The sequence below is a fragment of the Homalodisca vitripennis genome, chromosome 8 (genome assembly GCF_021130785.1).
Source record: "Homalodisca vitripennis isolate AUS2020 chromosome 8, UT_GWSS_2.1, whole genome shotgun sequence".
In the NCBI taxonomy this organism is placed as follows: domain Eukaryota; kingdom Metazoa; phylum Arthropoda; class Insecta; order Hemiptera; family Cicadellidae; genus Homalodisca; species Homalodisca vitripennis.
In genome coordinates this window covers 10,040,056-10,047,815 of record NC_060214.1, presented here as the reverse complement: position 1 = coordinate 10,047,815, position 7,760 = coordinate 10,040,056, and positions in this window count along the sequence as shown.

Sequence of the window (7,760 nt, the reverse complement as noted above, 5' to 3'; positions counted from 1 at the left end):
TAACTCATATTTAAGGTATACTTTATCATTTCACACATTGACCATTAATGGTATATTTTAAACCAGTAATGCATTATTAATACAGAGATTTAAACACAAGAAGTTGTAGGTAAGGTATTTCACTGGGTAACCAGTAACAATAGTAACAATTGTTTAATTCCCCACGATATTTTACTACTTTTACATTTCGTACATGCTGGTAATACGACTTTTCCAAACTCACATTAAAAATTTCGATAAGGCAGACTATTCAAATATCATAACCTAATTAAAGAAAGTAACTTATTTCTGTCCATCACTTGATGGTAACCCTGATTTGTTCATTTTTTATTTAATTTGATGTTTAACTCAGGTTATAACAAAAATACGTTTGTTTCATTTAAAGATAGAGTCCTAGGAAGAGTAAGATGGGATCGCGCATCTTTATACTCGGTCAGTACGTAATTATAGCTAATTAAGAATTAAGGGTTAGTCGTAAGGTTTGATATCAGTCGTAGGGCTGGTGAACAGTCGTAAGATCGGACGTCTTCCGTAAAGCCTTTTACCAGTCGTAAGGCCTGACGTAATCAGTAAACCCTGTTACCAGTCGTCATGTCTGAAAAATTTGAAAAAGCCTGTTGTCAGTCGTAAGGTCTGACGTCATTTGTAAAGCCTGTTGTCAGTCGTAAGGTCTGACGTAATCAGTAAACCCTGTTACTAGTCGTCATGTCTGAAAAATTTGAAAAAGCCTGTTGTCAGTCGTAAGGTCTGACGTCATTTGTAAAGCCTGTTGTCAATCGTAAGGTCTGAGGTCATTTGTAAAGCCTGTTGTCAACCGTAAGGTCTGCCGTCATCCGTACCAGTGTTGAGATCTAATTCTGCAAACACACCACCTTGAAACAACCTCTCGTATATTAATGTTTTAACATGTCAGAGTAGTAGACACTTTGGGAATTAATAATTTAAGTACTAGTCGAATAAGAGAATTCATTAGAATTTTGATTAGATTGATTAACTAAATACTTACTATAACTGTAGCTTCACGACACCGATATGTAGCTATTTCTTGAGATAGAGAATTAGCTCTTCCTAATCTTTACTATCATTAAACATAATTTATTTCCTATCCTGTTTCCTATTTCTTTAAAATTATTCCTCCTCATGTGACCTCAATACGCCTAATTTTCTTTCTTAACTCTTTGGCATCGCAGTAAGATTGTCTCTAGCCATTTTTCCTTGGAAACAAAGTCTCAAAATGATTTATCTACAAGGTATTATACTTTAAATCTCACTCACATCTTCTTTAGTATATAGAAATATTGATTTTACATTGCACTGTTTAGAGCAACTAAACAAAGGAGGCGCCTATCTTCTTGGGCAGCTAGCAATAAAAAGAAGGAAGCTACGTCATACTATCCATAATTATTTATTTATAAAACCACTGAGTCGTTCCTGACTGAAAACAAGCATTACTATATAAAATGAACATTTTCGATACAAATAATTTATTTATTCTATTTGTTTGACTTTTATTGAAATTAAAATTATACTATTACTCAAAACAATTGTACAAGAGCGAAAGATGTGAAATACAAAGTAAATTTGGTACACCAAACGTATAATCGTAATTATCACCTCTATGCTAATTGGCTGGAAGTGTACCAAACTCTTCGTATGTGGTAGTCAAGTCGGAGAAGGGTGCAGCTGTCAAGATAATTAGGACTACAGTTCACTCATATGATGTTGGTTCAATACACCAAACTCATAATCTAATGATCACTACCATGCTAATTGGCGTACTTTGTACCAAACCCTTCGTATGTGGTATTCAAGTCGGAGAAGGGTGCAACTGTCAAGGTAATCAGGACCACAGTTGACTCATTCAACATTATCAGAACACATGCACTTAGCAATCAGGCCAGTCTCTTGACACGTATCCGCGATACAGTGGTTTCCTCTATTACGCCATCCAAGGCCTTATAATTCATTGTAATTGGGCAAAACGTTGGGTTGAAAGTCGATGTTTTGAAGGGCATTATTAGCCTGCAGTTGTGCGGAGGCGTTACCTGAGCGCAAACGGAATAATGATCATTACTCACATGATTATTACTTACATGATCATTACTTACATGATCATTACTCATGTGATCATCATGAATGAGGGTAGCCTACATATCACCAGTCTCGCACGTGAACGCTTTACAACCCTTTTATCAAAAAGACTGAAACAGAACGAGTTTAAATTAAATAACTTCTAAAAGGACGGAGGTCAAGAAATAGATTTCACTCCACAACATCCTAAGCTCTAACGGGTAATCTCTACTCACTGTGTAAAATATTATTATTGCCTTAATACTGCTTGTTTTCAATACTACGTATATAATTTGACTAATATTGTTGAGTATTGTGAAAATTTCTAGACCAATATTTCCTTAAGCTGGACCAGTTCTAAGATGCTCCATTGCTATAATCTCAAAGATTCCTAAGTCATAAGATTGCTAATTAGAGTTAAAAATATGCTATATCGTCACTAATCATTAATGTCTTAGCTTTGAAGAAGCGTACGTAATGAAGCAACATCTTGTAATCAAAAACAGCAACATCAAAAATTGTAACAAAAAACAACTATGTCAAGATTTGTAAAGCAATTAACTATACAAAGTGACTTTACTGTATACAAACGTAACTGTTACCGAAGGTAGGAGGTTGCATAGTTATAATGATAAAACCCTCATTTATCTATTTAAAATGAAACTCTTAATCAGAAATAACAACCAGCTACGTACGTACATTATATTATGTCCTGAAGTAAGTACATGGTACGTGACAGTAATTGAGGGAAATCTTCATCTCTAATTCCCACCGTAATTCACTGCACTAGTTCGCGATTTAATGGTCTCTGATTTGTTGTCACGGGGTGTTCTTACACGAATAACAACTAGTTACGTACATTAAATAATGTTCCGAAGTAAGTACATGGTACGTGACAGTAAATGAGGGAAATCTTCATCTCTAATTCCCACCGTATTTCACTGCACTAGTTCGCGATTTAATGGTCTCCGAACGTTGTCACTGGGTGTTCTTACACGAATAACAACTAGTTACGTACATTAAATGATGATCCGAAAGTAAGTGCATGTTACGTGACAGTAATTGAGGGAAATCTTCATCTCTAATTTCCCACCGCATTTCACTGCACTAGTTCGCGATTTAATGGTCTCTGATCGTTATTGCTATGTGTATTCTTACACGAATAACAACTAGTTACGTACATCGATGTTCCGAAGTACGCTCATGGTACGTGACAGTAATGAGGGAAATCTTCATCTCTAATTCCCACCGTATTTCACTGTACTAGTTCACGATTTAATTGTCTCCGATCGTTATTGCTGGGTGTTCTTACACGAATAACAACTAGTTATGTACATTTAAATGATGTTTCGAAGTAAGTACATGGTACGTAACAGTAATTGAGGGAAATCTTCATCTTTAATTCCCACCGTATTTTACTGCACTATTTCACGATTTAATGGTCTCCGATTGTTGTCACGGGGTGTTCTTATATGAATAACAAATTACTTCTAAACATCCACGAGTTCATGTAATATGTAGTGAAAGTCATTTTGGTTAATGAAACATATGATGTTACATTTTCCACGTCCTGAAACTTGATGATTCCAGAAATGATTACAACGGAAATCTGTTGTCTAGATGGAAATATCTATATAATTCGAAATCATTACCAGTTGGTGGTAAATTAACAAAAAAAGAAATTAACAGATGCAACGTTATTTTTTTAATTACCGCTCGGGAAGTGATGATGCAGGCGGGAGTAAAAATATACTGATGTTTCATCGCGCAACGCACCGACAACTGTTTTATTAAAATCTCATTACGTATTCATAATCGACGTTGACTATATTCTTGTTTGATATAGACCCTAGAGCGACACAACTGATATTGAAAACGTGTTTATTTTCCATCTGTTGGAATGAATGTTATTTTTATAATGACATCGCAATCTCCGTGAAACATGCATAAATACCTTCAGCTTTATCTCATTATGAAGTGTTTTATGACTATTAAATTAATAGTTCTTCTCTACTGTGCATTCGATGAGGCAATTAGAACACATCTTCGTCTAGAATACATTTTTTATACTATTTTAGGTGTTTTTGATGTTGACGCAACTTTTTTGGATCTCTTCGGACGGACGTTGACTCCAGATTTCAGGAGTCGAGTCTGTGGCAGCGTCAAATTTTAGACTGCTCTAAACGGAAGGTGTCATGGAGATGAACTCAACACTCTTCATTTCCTATTAATACATTCAGGACATGTAGAGAAGTCACCAACAACCTTTTATAATTTTTTACAATATAAACTTCTCATATTTACTAAACAAAGCATTATTACTAATAGTACTGTGAAGAGTTAAATTAATAGGCTGTTACTCGGTACGAGGTATGAATATGTGACTGGGCGCATTGTACGCGCTGAATCAACAACATTTTTGTCTTTGATGAAGGGAGGCATTATCGCTTCCTCCACGAGCTGGCAAGAAATACAACAGAAAAGGCTGACCTAACGGAGAAACAGCCTGAGTTGACCTTTTTATTTAAAAAAAAAACGTTATGATAAATTAGCCCATTGAATTACTTTCTGATTGTGAAGCTTTTAAATCTTTTGGAGGCCAAGGAGCTTCTTCCTCGGTTGGAAGTCTGGACGTTCGCCAACCTTATCGTCCTTCCGATTTCGTTTTTGGTACCGGCCAACTGTAACCTTCACTAGAATTAGCAGACTCAGTTTCTCGGGAAAGATGACTCCTAATGCTGGGCTGATGCCTGGCATGAGTGTGCCAACCCGTCCAGCTTCTAAACTACACGTTTGGAATAGCCTTGCACAATCTAAGTTTTACAGAATAAATGAAGCTTTCCAGGCAGAAAAAGCTCCTTTAACATTTGTTACTTTGGTCAAATCTTTGATCCACGATCATGAGAGCGCGTGCGTCAATACCTATTGAACATTCGTTGCTGACGCCAAACATCTTCTGCCTGAGACTCAATACGGCTGTAAGTAAGGACGATATGGCTCTATAGGCCTTAAAGGATTCACTTATGGTGTACCTGCTAGTAGAACCTTTGCTAGGTACAGGAAAAACTGATTTTGGTCAAAAAAGTTTGGACTACCAGAAGCAACCCAAGAACTTTAATTACAGATTCCAAAATTCCGAGGATATCAGTAGATACCAGCATTTCTTAGATACCGCTTTTGCCTGTAGACGCTGAAATACTGCTTTTCTTCTTCTTCCAATATAGCAAGGCTGAGGTAGTGCCCACTTTCTTGCCTTATGGTGGCTATAAAATGGAACCTCGGCAAGAAGTTGCCCAATTTGATCCTGAATATCGAAAATCACTCCGTAAGCTGGGCAGATATTTAGGGTTAAATTGACGTAGAGATATTTTCAGCTTTTTTTCCTAGAGAAAAAAAGAAAGACAAGATATAATTAAGTGCAATATGTAGTTGCAGGTGTGCAACAATAGACAACTGTCCACTAAAATATCTACCTATGTTATATGAGGTTAAACTTTCACTACTGCCCGAGATTGGTGTGACTAAAGATGGCAGCGATTGCAGTTGGGTGTGTCCGAACCAGTCGACATGTTAAGTCTGACACTGATTTAAAGTTCACAGTCCGCAATTGCTATTCAAGTGTTCAATCTTTTTATAACGACATCATTTCTCCTGTCAAACAAATCTTTATTGTATTGATTGATGTAGGCGCCTTACGATATATCTTCCATCACGGTTAGTAATAATAAAATAGAAAAACAGTTTCGGTTATTGTAATCTATTTTCTTCCTCAGATGCCAAAAAACCTTAAGGCATAAGTAAAGTTTACGGATGATCCAAAAATTAATTATTTAATAAGTAGCGATAGAATCGCTCATGTTATGGTTAACAAGAAAATATGTTATTGTAAAATTAACTATGTAAAAAATTCGCAAAATGTTTTATCATTTAAGATTATCAATCATTAATACAAAATTTTAAACAAAGAATTGTTTGTGATTATTCGAGATTTTGAATATTCTAGTAGCTGATGTATAATTTACAGTACATCTTTCTGAGATTTCGTCGAAAATAATAAATATACAAATATATATATACCCACCTAACTACACAGATATATAAAAATTTATATATTTTTCAATTACTAAATACATATACAATCTACAAAAACAAATATATAATTGAATTTTGTGCGTAGAGAAGTCTAAGCAAAGAGTCCTGTTGGCCATCAAACAAAATTACAGTACACAACACTAACTGATCCGATGGCTTCCAGGCGTGCCGAACTGTAACATTTTCTGAGCCAGTTCCCATGCGACTAGAGGTTGACACTTGCTCGGCCTCGCCTCTGACAATAGATAATCAAGTGATTGGATGAACGATTGATTGACGGCTGTTCCAAGAGCAAAGGGATCACTACGACCTTGTACGTGTAGCTTATGTTGGGCGCGCACTACACATTGTCTGAGCCAGTTCCCATGCGACTGGAGGTTGACATTTGCTCGGCCTCACCTCTGACAACGGATAATCAAGAGATTGGTGGACGATTGATTGACGGCTGTTCCAAGCACAAAGGGAGCACTATGACCTTATATGTGTATCTTGTGTTGTGCGCGCATTACACATTGTCTGAGCCAGTTCCTTTGCTATTGGAGGTTGACATTTGCTCGGCCTCACATCTGACAACGGATAATCAAGTGATTGGATGAACGATTGATTGACGGTTATCCAAAGCACAAAGGGAGCACTACGACCTTATACGTGTAGCTTGTGTTGTGTGCGCATTGCACATTGAGCTATCTCCCATGTGCCTGGAAGTTCACATTTCCTGGGTCTTAAAATAATTAATCATTTTTAAAAGTTTAATCCAAAATGCGATGAGTTATTGCAATACGAAAAAGGAAAAGGATTGAAGCAATAGTAAGCAATAATCAATAATTAAGTCTTTTTGGTTTCTAGGGTTAAACAGCCCGTCTCTTGACTATATCCTACGTAATATTGTGATTTTAGGTAACTTCGCTTCAAAACATTGTTAATACAATTATAATTTGGAGGGTTTCAGACTTCAATGTTGGAAGTCATCTTCAGGCAATGGATGTAGATTGTAAATAAGAGATGTTCATAAAAAGTTTAAGAAGTGTACATAGTTTCAATATGATTCCCAGCATTTGCATGAAAATAATAACATTTACATTCCAGTTCGACCAAAGCAAGAAGTAAAGTTTTGATCAAACATTTCAGCAAACGCTCCACTGATTCTTCCTCTCAGTTGTTCTGTGATGTTTACCTTATTGCCATGTTACCAATCCTTGAAAAATCCCCAACATGAAAATTACACGGAGTAATATCTGGAGACCTAAAAGGCCAAGACACGTTATAAAGTACGAAAGTAAAGCTTTTATAAAACTGTATATGGCAAATCTGAACCAATATTCAAAATTTAAAAAAAAATGCGAATTATATTCGCATTTAGTATGAAAATGGCGAGATTTACATCATCCAGTTTTGAAGGAATAAAAATTAAAAAATAATATACAAACTGCTTTTTTTGTTTACACAATTCTCGGACCGAGGAATAGAAATACAATAACAGGAGTTTCATTAAAATTTAGCTAGTTTACTTCTGCTTTATTTATATTGGGGTAATTATTCACACAATTTTTATGATGGTGACATAGGTTACGAACTAAAAATGGTACCGGTTTTTGGTA